This window comes from Oryx dammah, unplaced genomic scaffold (genome assembly GCF_014754425.2).
Source record: "Oryx dammah isolate SB20612 unplaced genomic scaffold, SCBI_Odam_1.1 HiC_scaffold_9, whole genome shotgun sequence".
Classification (NCBI taxonomy): Eukaryota; Metazoa; Chordata; class Mammalia; order Artiodactyla; family Bovidae; genus Oryx; species Oryx dammah.
In genome coordinates, this window is record NW_024070193.1 from 57,459,149 (window position 1) to 57,473,674 (window position 14,526).

The window sequence follows — 14,526 nt, forward strand, 5'->3', positions numbered from 1 at the left end:
ACCAGGCTCCCATCCCTGGGATTCTCCAGGCAAGAACACTGGAGTGGGTTGCTATTTCCTTCTCCAATGCATGAAAGTGAAAAGTGAAAGTGAAGTCGCTCAGTTGTGTCCGACTCTTAGCGACCCCATGGACTGCAGCCTACTAGGCTCCTCCACCAATGGGATTTTCCAGGCAAGAGTACTGGAGTGGGGTGCCACTGCCTTCTCCGAAATGTTGACTAACTACAGAAAATTTTGACTACTACTAATTTATCAGGTTTAATATTATTTTCCTGTATATTCTGTTCATAATAACAAGTCTTTCAGTTAAAATCAGTTATTGAAACCTCTGAACTTTTAAAATATGAAAACAAGTTTCCAAATGTAAATTTTCAATAAAAATGATTTCAATCTACACTCTCTTTATTTACATACTTGTGTACCTAAATCTTAGTTTTTGCTAAGTTGTAAGTTCTTATTGCAAAGATTAATTGTAAAAATGTTTTATAGACTTGTAGATTTTAAAACTGTAAAGCTGTATCAGGTAATATGCCCAAAATGGCTAATTTTATTTTATTTTAAATATTAATTTTTTTGGTCCCACTATGGTCATGCGGGATCTTAGTTCCCTGACCTCGGATCAAACCCATGCCTCTTGGCAGTGAACATGCGGAGTCCCAAACACTGGACCGCCAGGGAATTCACAGTAGATAATTTTAGAGTTCAGTCCAGTTCAATCACTCAGTCGTGTCCGACTCTGCAACCCCATGAAAAGCAGCACGACAGGACTCCCTGTCCATCACCAACTCCCGGAGTTCACTCAGACTCACGTCCATTGAGTCAGTGACACCATCCAGCCATCTCAGCCTCATCGACCCCTTTTCCTCCTGCCCCCAATCCCTCTCAGCATCAGTCTTTTCCAGTGAGTCAACTCTTCTCATGAGGTGGCCAAAGTACTGGAGTTTCAGCTTCAGCATCAGTCCTTCCAGAGAACACCCAGGACTGATCTCCTTTAGAATGGACTGGTTGGATTTCCTTGCAGTCCAAGGGACTCTCAGGAGTCTTGTCCAACACCACAGTTCAAAAGCATCAATTCTTCGGTGCTCAGCTTTCTTCACAGTCCAACTGTCACATCCATACATGACCACAGGAAAAACCATAGCCTTGACTAGACGGACCTTTGTTGGCAAAGTAATGTCTCTGCTTTTCAATATGCTATCTAGGTTGGTCATAACTTTTCTTCCAAGGAGTAAGCATCTTTTAATTTCATGGCTGCAGTTGAGCCCCCCAAAATAAAGTCTGAAACTGTTTCCACTGTTTCCCCATCTATTTTAGAGTAACCTTAGAAAATGAAGATAATAAAGAGTTCAATAATTTTAATCCTTAGGAATGTAATTATAATGTATGTAAGAAGTGTCAAGCAATATTCCGAGTTCAAGAAAATTCCCCTTAACCTACAAAAACATACTCCTTTGGGGGAAAAAATCTGATTTCATTTAAATATAGCAATAAGGACAGTATTTCCACTACGTATTAATTTGTTCCTTCACTCATTTCTTTTTAAACCAGATATTTACCGTGTACATGTCATATGTTGCACAAAAGTTCTAGATGCTAGGGAAACACCAGTGAATTAAAACAGATACAGCATACGTGAGTTAACATTCCAGTAAGAGGGGACACAGACAGCATATAAAGGCAAACCAATAAATAAATCTCAGATAATGATAAGTGCTAAAGAGCAACATAGAATGATATGATAGTGATATATATTATGTTGGAGGAGGTAAGTTCTTGGAGGAAATTACACAGTCATGCGTATTGGTAACACTACAAATTCAGACTCCAGTCTCAGATGAGCCCTCAGTACACCTTTAAGGCTATCCATTTTACATATTATCTCTTTCCTCTTGCAATTCTTTAGTGATTATTCTAAACTTTTCTCAATCTCAGACCAACCTCTTCATTCTCAAAAAATAAACTTTCCTCTTAATTTACAAGGATTATCTTTGCCATTCTCACCTGAATACCTAAAAGCTTATCCAAAACTGCTCTCTTACTTCCTTGCTGCCTTCTCAGATCTCAATTCTATTTTCTTCTAAAATACTTCTTGAGGATTTGATATGAGCCAGTCATAATGCTAAGGGAAAAACAAGATTCTTCTGCTTAAGTAACATTAAGTACTATCATGAAACCAATACTGAATGATTTGGAAGCATACAGGGCACACCTAAGACTTCCAGGTAGGCAGTGTCAGGATACTGCAAAGAGGTGATTTGAAGCCAATCTGGAAAAATTATCAAGTAGTCAGGCCACTATTATGTGCCCCTAGGAGTCTCTGCTCTACTCCATGCCACTTAACACACTCCACTTAACAGTTAAATGAAGTGCTCTACAAGACAAGGAAAATCCTGTGGCACGCCATTCTATCTTGTTAACCACCGTATCCCTAGCATTTAATGAAATACTTACCAAAGAGAAGCACTGAAAGCATATTTATATTATAAAATAAAGAAAATCGTATGAACTTTAGAGTTAGGTCTGCCCTTCACAGTACTGATATTCAAATTATTTAAAAACTAGGATGGCTGTGTCAGCTGAATGTCATTTGTAGCTCTCCATTTAAATTCTGACTCCATTTTATATGAGATTTTAAAATCAAGGCAAGTCAGTTAAATAATCTATCATTTTATCATTTGTACATGCTGATAATAATAATACTGAATTCATAGGATGGTTTTAATGATGAAATGAAACAGCATATGAAAAAACACATTTCAGAGTTAGTACATTAAATATAATAAATGTTTGACTCTCTAGACTGCTTTTAAATGAGTAATATTTATAGTTAGATAAGAAAATTAAAATATGCAGAAACCAATGCAAAATGAGAGCACTCTATTTTTTTCGTTCATGATTTTTCTCAAGCACTCAACTCAATAAACGATTGTTTAGTTTGCATACAGACTTTAAAATGCAGGCTTCCCTCATAGCTCAGTCGGTAAAGAATCTGCCTGAAATGCATGAGACCTGGGTTCGATTCCTGGGTCAGGAAGATCCCCTGGAGAAGGAAATAGCAACCCACTCCAGTATTCTTGCCTGGAGAATTCCATGGACAGAAGAGCCCAGCAGGCTAGGGTCCATGGAGTTGCAAGAGTCAGACACGACTTAGTGACTAAACCACCACCAGACTTTAAAATGCGTTTAATCTTAATCTTCTCTCCAATGTAAATTGGAATTTACAGGAATTCCAATTGGAATTCTCCAGGCCAGAAAACTGGAGTGGATATCTTTTTCCTTCTCTAAGGGGTCTTCCCAACCCAGAGATAGAACCCAGGTCTCCCACATTGCAGGTGGTTTCTTTACCAGCAGAGCCACAAAGGAACTCCAGGGTTCTGGTGAGTAACTATATAAATAATGTTTCAAAAGTCACTATGCAAATACTAAGAAATACATCAATAAAGAGAATGTGGTGTTAAATTTAAATTGCATAATGCAAAACTAAGACTATGCTTCTATACATATCACATCTAAAATTGCAAAGTAAGCATGAAACACTGAGAACAGAAATAAGTTGAAATTATTCTGGAAAGAAACACGCAAAGATTTTCACCATTTTCGCTAATTTTCTTTTCAATTTCTTTGGAGAGGGTCGGTCCTCTCCTTTGTCCTGAGAGGAAAGCCTGGACAGATTGTCTTTCTGCATGATGAAACAGGAAGTATAAGGAAGCAAAGAAGCTTCATGAAAGACTTCCAAAAATGTTATATTCATTCTCCGTCTTTCATTTAGGACTTTCACAGCCTCATCACGATCTTTCAGGGAGGAGTGATTCCTATTTCCACGGCGGTCTCTTGTCCAGTAAATTCTGTGCTAAAGCTTCCTGGGCTCCACTTCAATTCATGACAGATTCAAACCAAGTTTCTCAGAATATTTGTTGAAATTCTTTGTCCTCTGATGTCTCCCCAACTCTTTCTGTTATGTGTGTAGTTTTTACTCTTTAATTCTAATCTTAATGGAAGGAAAAGATATAATAAGTCAATCTGTAATCTCAAACGGAACTCAGCAATTTGCTTCCTTAACAATATATTCTGAACATTTCCCTGTATAATTAAATGTCTACACTATTTAAGCATAGGCATGATTTTAGTTTTGAAGTTAAAATTATACTTTATTTATGAATGCAGACAATTCTAATTAAATTCAAAGTAAAGACCATAGTATACAATATTGGAGTCACGAGACAATGATTTTTAAATATTTTATTAGCGACTGATTTAGAGAACTTCACCTATTTTTTTGTTTTGTTGCCTATGTTTTTGGTGTCACATCCAAGAGACTGCCAAATCTAGTATCATGAAGCTCTCCCCTGTTTTTCTTCTAAGAGTGTTATAGTTTTAGCTGTTAAATTTAGGCCTTTGACCAATTTTGATTTAATTTTTATGGCGTCAGATAGGGTCCAACTTCATTATTTTGTAAATGGATATTCAGTCTTTCCAACAACATTTGTTGAAAAGACTGCCCTATTCCCATTGGTGGGTCTTGGCATATCTGTTGGAAGTCAGTTGGCCATATATGTGAGGATTTTTTGTACCCTTTATTCTATTCCACAGGATCCCAAAGAAAGGCAATGCCAAAGAATGCTCAAACTACTGCACAATTGCACTCATCTCACACGCTAGTAAAGTAATGCTCAAAATTCTCCAAGCTAGGTTTCAGCAATACATGAACAGTGAACTCCAGGATGTTCAAGCTGGTTTTAGAAAAGGCAGACAAACCAGAGATCAAATTGCCAACATCCACTGGATCATGGAAAAAGCAAGAAAGTTCCAGAAAAACATCTATTTCTGCTTTATTCACTATGCCAAAGCCTTTGACTGTGTGGATCACAATAAACTGTGGAAAATTCTTCAAGAGATGGGAATACCAGACCACCTGACTTGCCTCTTGAGAAACCTATATGCAGATCAGGAAGCAACAGTTAGAACTGGACATGGAACAGACCGGTTCCAAATAGGAAAAGGAGTACGTCAAGGCTGTATATTGTCACCCTGCTTATTTAACTTATATGCAGAGTACATCATGAGAAACGCTGAGCTGGAAGAAGTACAAGCTGGAATCAAGATTGCCAGGAGAAATATCAATAACCTCAGATATGCAGATGACATCACCCTTATGGCAGAAAATAAAGAGGAACTAAAAAGCCTCTTGATGAAAGTGAAAGAGGAGAGTGAAAAAGTGGGCTTAAAGCTCAACATTCAGAAAATGAAGATCATGGCATCTGGTCCCATCACTTCATGGGAAATAGATGGGGAAACAGTGGAAACAGTGTCAGACTTTATGTTTTTGGGCTCCAAAATCACTGCAGATGGTGACTGCAGCCATAAAATTAAAAGACGCTTACTCCTTGGAAGAAAAGTTATGACCAACCTAGATAGCATATTGAAAAGCAGAGATATTACTTTGCCAACAAAGGTCCGTCTAGTCAAGGCTACGGTTTTTCCAGTGGTCATGTATGGATGTGAGAGTTGGACTGTGAAGAAAGCTGAGTGCTGAAGAATTGATGCTTTTGAACTGTGGTGTTGGAGAAGACTCCTGAGAGTCCCTTGGATTGCAAGGAGATCCAACCAGTCCATTCTGAAGGAGATCAGCCCTGGGATTTCTTTGGAGAGAATGATGCTGAAACTCCAGTACTTTGGCCACCTCATGCGAAGAGTTGACTCATTGGAAAAGACTCTGATGCTGGGAGGGATTGGGGGCAGGAGGAGAAGGGGACGACAGATGAGATGGCTGGATGGCAGCACGGACTCGATGGATGTGAGTCTGAGTGAACTCCGGGAGTTGGTGATGGACCAGGAGGCCTGGCGTGCTATGATTCATGGGGTCGCAAAGAGTTGGACACGACTGAGCGACTGAACTGAACTGAACTGAACAGGGCTATATGTATGTCTTGATGCCAGTACCATAATGTTTTAATTCTACAGCTTTGTAATATGTTCTGAGGTCAGCAAATAGCTTTGTTCTTTCTCAGGATTGTTTTGGCTACTTAAGGTCCCTTGGGATTCCATATTAATTTTAAGAGGAATATTTTCCATTTTGGTTTTATTTCTGATAATAGCCATCCTAATAAGTGTGATGCTAATAATTTTATTCCAATTGCCTATTTCCTTAATGTATCTTTTTATTGCTAGTGAGGGGAGCATGTTAAATGGAAGCATCTTCCAGTATTGGGGGCATGTCTCCTAGTTCTGTCCAGTTTTGCTTTGTATGTTCTGAGGCTGATATCCATTATCTGAACATAAAAGTTCCTCTTTTAAATGTGATAGCATTTTAGGACAAGTAAAAAGTAGAAGCATAATTCTCAAGCTAATGTTGAAGAATTTTTCTGGAGTTCCCATCAGAGATATTTTAAATTTACAAAAATGTCAAATGATGATCTAAGAAAGTAAACATTATAAAATTATAATCAGGGTCAACTGAATGAAAACTTTATAAAGGAGTAAAGATATACAATTTCAATGTCTGAGCTGGTAGTGCTTATAGAAGTTGGTGGTAAAACAGGCTGAGCTACATTACAAATGGACTTTTAAAACATACAAAAGAGTCATTTCAGGAGTTTAAAAGGAGAAAAGTAATGTTAAGATTTATATTTTTAAAAGATCATTTAGCTATCCTGTAAAGAATGACCTGGAAGCTAAAAAGAAAGAAAGAATTAGAAGAAACTATTATAATAAACAGATGGGAAACTGTGGCACAGTAGAAACTATGAAACAGATCCAAAAGATGAGATGAAAGGCAAAATCTACAAAGTAAGTTGAACAGCCTGACTATAGGATGAGAGGGAAGGAGCTATAAAAGTCAAAGGGAATGACATAAAATAGCTCTCAAGAGAAAATGACAAAATGTAAGTGAATGAAAAAACACTCATCATTTTGTTTTTGGACTTTTAATAATCAACTATTCGTAGACAACTGAAAAATCTACAGTAGGAAACTGTTCTTAATTTTGCAACTATTAAAAAAATCAATGATTTCACTTTTATATCATGGATTGTGAAATGGGTTTGGAAATTTTCCCTCTTTTTTGGTACATAATCTATCTGAAAAAAAATAGATTATGAAAAATCTATCTTTCTATAGATCTTACTGAAGCTTAAAAATGTCATCCTTTCTCTGTTATTTGGTAGTTTTATAAAAATGTCTTTCCTCTGAAAAACTCACTTTATCTTTCTCATTTTCATAGTGTATACGTGCAAGTCACAAAACAGAATTATTTCTTCCTCTCTTTCCATTTTAAAAAAGGGAAAGAAAATTATTTTCTTCATAGACACTTAAAAAAACTGTCATGACAAAACTCAACGGGAGGGAATTTCTTATCATGTTAAATTCTCATAGGTCTTGTCTATGTGACTGATTTCTCTGTGATAAATTAAAAAGCTACTTTGCCTGTTTCATCTCAGTGCCTAAAACAATGATACACAGCATGCTCTGAATAAATATTTAAGTATTGAATGGGCTTCCCTGATGGCTCAGATGATAAAGAACTTGCCTCCAAAAATTTGCCTGCAATTCAGAAGACCAGGTTCAATCCCTGGGTCAGGAAGATCCCCTAGAGAAGGCAATGGCTACTCACTCACCCCAGTGTTCCTGCATGGAGAATTCCATGGACAGAGGAGCCTGGAGGGCTATAGTCCATGGGTCACAAAGAGTCGGATATGACTGAGCAACTAACACCAAGTATTGAATAAACTAATGAATTCATATCTCAGATAGTAAGAGTCTAAGTTTCAAGCTTCAGAGAAGGGTTGCTCTTACTTCATTTAATAAGTACAGAATTCCCCCTACTGGATCTTTTTTCCTGCTTTGTACAATCTACCAACCCCATCCTGGTGCCTCTGCTGCTCTTCTTCTGTTAGCTCTTCTTGTATTTCTTCTCCCTACTCCTTACATCAAAGACTTCCTAAGATTATTAAATTTTTCTTCACCTACATATGTTTCCAAGAAAAAGTCACTGCATTTATAATTATGACATTCATGTTTATTTTTTTTAAATGAAAGCTGTCAGAAGCTAATTCCTCCTGATTATAAAGCACTTCAGGTCAAAAAGTTATTATGAAGTTCACACTGTCTGTTTAGGACAAGGCTAGCTGCTAGAGACAGAAGGATATATCTTTTTTTATAAATGGAATGTAATTGCCATAATAATTTGATATCTATTATCAACCCATTTGAAAAGCACATGAACAAGATCTCCTTCTACAGTTAGGAAATTGATCTTGTTCCTTTTCTCCTTGAGTTCATATTTTTGTATCACTTCCCCAACATAAGCTTATCCCAACACAATTCAGTGCTTGCAAATACTTTAAATTAGTCATATTTCCCTACATAAAACAGTATATTTAAAAATTCCTGAGAACATAAATTTAAGAACTGTCATCAGGATTGTTACATTAACTGACTAGAGCAGTACTTATCAAATGAGAAACAGTTCCAATTATGATCATTATAAAATATCCTAAGTCAGCTTTTATTGGACATGCATCTCATTTAGAATTGGATAGCTCCTCCTCCCTCCAATGAAGTCATTCATTTCAGAATCACATTATTTGTTGCTAAAGAGAAACAGGGTTCAAGCTGATCCTAGTCTGACATTTTGTATTCTTCCATTCCGAATATTTAGAAGCAGAAGGATTCCTGGTTATATCAATAATCACTCTTCTGAACTACTAAACTGTGGACCAAAAATCATATAGGAATACGCCATAAAATTATTCTTAATCAGCAGACAACTGTCCTTTTGTAACAGTTTTGAAAACCACTGGAAATTACTATTCTTAGGAAACAATTAGCTATCCAGTTATTGGAATCATTTACTTTCTAAACAGATTTAGGTCAGATTAAAGGTACTACTTTAATTGTAGAGTGGGAGAGGGACAGTTACTGAAAAGGAAAGGGGAGAGCTGTCCGAGTTCAGGCACAGTCGGAGGCAGATCAATTTTCGGGAAGAAACATGCAGTTTAACAACCTGAAAATTAATACCCTTAAAGCTATCAATGTGCACTTCCCTGGTGGCTCAGACAGTAAAGAATCTGCCTGCAATGCAGGAGCCATGGGTTTGATCCCTGGGTTGGGGAAGATTCCCTGGAGGAGGGCATGGCAACCCACTCCAGTATTCTTGCCTGGAGAATCCCCATGGACAGAGGAGCCTGGTGGGCTACAGTCCATGGGGTCACAAAGAGTTAGACATGACTGAATGACTAAGCACATAACCCCCTGAAAGCCATCATGTACTTTACAAGGTTAAGGGTCTGGGTTACATGATGCCCAGTCTGAGGAATGCTGTTTCAGGGATACACACAGTCTCAGATACACACAGTGTAACAGAAGTCATGAACTTTGATTCTGAGGGGAGGTCTGGGGTGGGGGATGGGGGCGCGGCGCAGGGTGAGTGATGAGGTATGGGAAGAAAGAGAGAAAACAGACTACGTAGGCCCAGACACCAGATTTTTCATTTTTGGTAGTATCTTTGAATCTGCTTTGTATCTCTGCCACTGAAACCATTCCCTTACCCTAAGGCCCTAGACGTGAACATGTGATGGATGTGCGGGATGGGAATAAAAATGGTTTTAAGACAATACTGATGAAATGACACTGAAGCTGATATATGAAGAGACACTGCAATTTCAACTTATAGGTTCTGACGTCTTAATTCCATTCTGCTAACACTGAAGAGCCACACATACACAACAGTCACAAAACACAGGGCAGAGACACAGTAAACGTGATCCCTAGGATGGTATGGTTTTAATAATACAAAATTTAAATCACTAACCCAAAATACGCTTTATATTTTTTTCTTTAAAGACACATTCTCTTCCCTCTAACAGTATCTACTCTGCACAGCTTAGAACTATATACCTCCCATTAAAAAAGAACAAAATACAACACCACTATTTTCTTTACTGTTTTAACATACTGCCTAATTAAACAAAAGAGTTGAAGCACCTCTAAAGATTCAAGATTGTTTAAAAACGAGAGAAGGAGGCTGAGCCACAGTCAGGAGTTGTGCCAAGGGCCGTATTCTTTGTTCAGATATGGCTCTGAAATCCATTTTACCCCAGGGCAAACGGAACCTCGCTGGAGCTAGTCCTCACTCTGGGGCTTTCAAGGGCAACTCGTGATGGAGAACGTCAGGACCTTGGCGAGATAACGGGAAGAGGTGGGGAAAGCTGGGGGAGAATCTCTTGGGATATCTGTTTTCATTCACCACAGCCTGTAAACAAGACCTTTGAAAAAGTGACTTGTGTCAAAAGTGTGGAACTCAGTTCAAAATGACCATTTTGTAACAAGTATGTTTATAAACGCTTCGGAGGTAGCGTTTCCTAGGTATTCGATCCCTAGGTCATCAAGATGCCCTGCAGAAGGAAAGAGCGACCCGCTCCAATATTCTTGCCTGGAAAGTTCCACGGACAGAGGAGTCTGGTGGGCCACCGTCCGTGGGGTCGCAGAGACTCGGACACGACTAAGCGACGGAGCACACGTGTCCATGTTCTACAAACAACCCTAGCGCAGCAGGGTACATCCCGAAGTTAACAGCTTCCTCACTGTTAATAACAGCCGCGTGCCCCACAATTAGGGTATCCGGGGCAACGCCCCGAAACCAGGCGGGGTGTTAAAAACTCCTCAACAGGAGCGCACCGCTACAGGTTCCTCGTTCCGGGCCAGGGCGAGGCGAGCGCCCGAAACCCCAAAGAGCGTTACCCTGCGGAGCCAACACACGACACGACGCTCGGGGACCCCCAAGCGGACGCTCAAGGAAACACACGACGCGGAAGGCGGCCAACGGCCCGACCGCGGTGGCCGCAGCTAGAGTCTTACCCGACAGCGCCTCCGCTCGCCGCGTCGCCGCGCCCACCCCGCCGCAGAGGCTCACGGGACGCGCGGCCGCGGCGGCCCCGCCCACCTCGCCGCGGACGCTCACGGGACACGTAGTACACCGCCCCCTGCGACCCCGCCCCGGCACCGGCTTAGCGAACGCCCTCGGTGCTCCCTCGGGCCTCACTTCCGGTTTGCCCGCTTGGCCCCGGCTCCGAGCTGCGGACAACCGGAGGCCGCGTTTCCGGCGCGCGGCGCCCGCCCTCCCGCCGGCCCTTTTGCGGCGTTTCCCCTGCGCGGCGCGCCGCCCGGGCGGGCGCTGACGAGGCCGGGGAACCGGTCTTCCTCGGCAGCGGCTCGGCCTCGGCTCGGCCCACCTTCCAGAGCCTCCGGGCCGCAGCCCACTAGCCGGCCGCGCCGGCCCCGGCACCGCCGAGGCAGGAGAAATGGGAGTCCCTCCGCGGCGTTCCCGGAGCAGCTGCATTCGTCAGGGAAGCGGCTGTGTCTTCGAGGAAACCGGAAGCCCGCGGTGACCCCTGGCGACCCGGTTTGTTTTCGGTCCGTTTCCAAACACTGGGGAATCGAAACTCGGCGGCCCTGGGGGCGGCCCCACGGAACCTGTGTTCTGGGTGAGTGAGCCGCTTTGGTCCTGCAGAGGGTGCGGATGGTGGGACCACCCTGCGCTGTCGGCGCTTATGGAAAGAGACGCGTCGTTTCTCCAAACCTTAGCGGGGGTACCCAGCCGCTGGGCATCTCGGGTGCCCACTAGGGGTGCCCAGCTGGCATCCCGAATCTCGTCCCCTCGCGCGAGCCGGGCCGGGCCCGCTTGGTTCTGGCCTCTCCCGAGTATTGGTCTTTCTGCCGGTTCTCTGCTGACGGGGTCCCCTGTTCAGTTTTATGTCATCCAGCGACACCGCATTTAAATTGGAAACCAAAGAGGGGGACGTGTGGCTTGGATGGTCTTGCCTTGGCGATGTACATTACATTACTCAGGACTAAGAAAGAGTCCGTAGTCGTTGGTTCTCCACTGTCTAAGCTATATACCCAGGATGGTTTTCCATCATTTGTTGAGTGACTGCCACATGCCAGGTAGATTGAGTCGCTCATCCCTACCGACAGGGAACTCAGATACTCGAAAGTGAAAGAGAATACAGAAACTGAGTTACAGATGAAAACCCATTGCTCCAGCATGTGTTAGAGATACGCTGAGATGATCGAAGTCTGTGACCTACTAGTACTGAAATTGATCCATGCCTCTTAAACCTAAAAGACGTTTGCTTTTTTATGTTTTGGAGTTTTAAATTGGCTTGAACAAGATCTCAAGGCATGATTTACGTTCCATTTCTCTAGAGTTGTCATATCTAATTCACCAACCTGTGGGGGAATGGTGCATCCTTCCCAGGTTTGTTAAATTTTAATGCGACGTTGTTTGTAAAATGGGAAGTTGTAAACAAAGGTAAGGTTTTAATGTTAAAGAGACATAGTGAAATGGGAAATGCACCGGATTAAGTGAGAACATTAACTCAAAATCTGAGTGCTGAATTTTCTACTTACTCACTTAACACTGGATAAGAAACCAACTCTGTCCATTTCCCCTGTCTCTGAAACGGGAATAATGCTTCCTCTCCAAGCCATCAAAGCAGTTTCCTGGAGTTTGCTGGCTGTAGAATCAGCTAGCCATTTTTCATTACTGGCTGCTGCTGCTGCTGCTAAGTCACCAGTCGTGTCCGACTCTGTGCAGCCCCATAGACGGCAGCCCACCAGGTTCCGCTGTCCCTGGGATTCTCCAGGCAGGAACACTGGAGTGGGTTGCCATTTCCTTCTCCAGTGCATGAAAGTGAAAAGTGAAGTCGCTCAGTCGTGTCCGACCCTCAGCGACCCCATGGACTGCAGCCTTCCAGGCTCCTCCGTCCATGGGATTTCCCAGGCAGGAGTACTGGAGTGGGGTGCCATTGCCTTCTCCGAGCAAATGAGCTAGTTCCCCTAAAAGTCAAAGCACGCTGCCTGACATGCCAACACAGAATGTTGTCATGATTATCAAATAAAATGACGTTATGAAGTACTTTATAACCCTTGAAGGAATGAAATCTGTGAAACAATGTTTTTTCTTTCTTTTGTACATGTATTCTGGATTAAAACACCGTTGTCTTATCACTATGAGAGCATTACGCTCAGTTGCGTTGAGATGTATTATACTTTATGAAAAGAAAGACAAGTAGACTGCCTTTCACACCTATGTTAACCCAGAAAGAATCTTATGATTCCTTGGCCATACAAACTGATTTCTGAACTAAAGCGGTTATAAAAAATGATAATGGGGTTTTTCCTACTACATATCTGATGTCGAGAACGTTTTGGGGCTTTCACTGGATTGTAGGGTCTTTGAGTGGTGAGGTGCATAGATTAAGTGGTGGTGATTGTTTAGTCGTTTAGTCGTGTCTGACTCTTTGCCACCCCATCGACTGCAGCATGCCAGGCTTCCCTGTCCTTCACCATCTCCTGGAGCTTGCTCAAACTCATGTCCATTGAGTCAGTGATGCCATCCAATCATCTCATCCTCAGATTGAGTGATAGGATCTTGAAAAAAGGCACTCAATGATCCCTTCTTTATAAGCTAGTTAGACCATTCCTTCCCTTAATTCTTGCATTAAAAGTAGAAAAAGAAGTAAGGGTTTTCCTCTGTAAGACTTAATTCTTGTTCTGTAGTATATTGACTGATCTTATGAACGGATCTTATGAAGTAGGGATAGTCTGGCTTTTGAGGATTAGAAAGATGATGAAAATTCTAGATAAGATTGACTTCAGGAGGCAGTTCGAAGTTGAGGAAAGAGCCTGTTAAATAGGCCTTGACTCAGACCCTAGCTCTTTGGTACTGCCAGGTGATTATGGACAAATTTACCTCACTTCTTTAAGCCTCTGTGCCCTCATTTGTGTGATAATAACCTTTCCAGTCAAGTTTGGTGATAACATGACATATTACGTGTAGTATATCTTTTACTTAATTCATAGTAAAACTGAATTCTGTTTTAGGTTGCTATACCATGTTTGCATTAACACTTTGTTTTCACAATACAGAAAGGCAGCATCTGAGTGATATTGTTCAACCCTGGCATTTTCCCACAAATAGTGGGAAAACTTAGATCTGGATAGGTGAACTAATCAATAATCAAGATGCCAGATCTTAGAGTCTGGGCTTCTGAATCTCAGGCCAGTGGTTTTCCTACCACTGAGTTCTGCCTTGTCCAGATTCTTATTGGGAAAATAAGAATCCATTTTGTGTTGCCTCTCAGAATGTGGTATTAAGAGCACAAATTTGGAAAATGGCTTATTTGGGTTCACATTTGACCTTTGCTGCTGATTCTTTGTGTAGGTGTATGTAAGGTATTTAATTTCTCTAAGATTTGTTTACATATTAGAATAATAGTACCTACTTGAGAAATAGGAAAATGCATATACAGAAGAAACATTCCTCTGTCCTAATATTGTTCGACCCCACTAGGGATTGCAGTCCAAGAGACAGTCTTTCAGAAAGCTCTGAGGTCAAAGCATAGTTCTATAAGTTTTTGAGACAGAGGATTATATGTCAAATGACATATTCCTGACAGTTCACACAGTCCAGGTCTAAATGTACAAAGTGAATAAGTGGTCACGGGTCATTGTGGCCTTTTACAAGAT

At 41.3% G+C, this 14,526-nt stretch overlaps 1 protein-coding gene across 6 annotated transcripts in view; it reads left to right on the forward strand.

The window, feature by feature from the left end:
• The first annotated feature begins 11,002 nt into the window (after positions 1 to 11,002).
• The window catches only part of AZI2 (5-azacytidine induced 2), a 33,483-nt gene continuing 29,959 nt past the window's right edge, over positions 11,003 to 14,526 (forward strand). For 4 of the 6 annotated variants that reach the window (XR_005722056.1, XR_005722057.1, XR_005722058.1 and 1 more), the window contains exon 1: positions 11,003 to 11,480. The gene's annotated coding sequence lies outside the window, so the exon portion shown is untranslated. The remainder of the gene's footprint in view (positions 11,481 to 14,526) is intronic. The other 2 variants (XM_040246344.1, XM_040246343.1) reach the window with 2 other exon arrangements.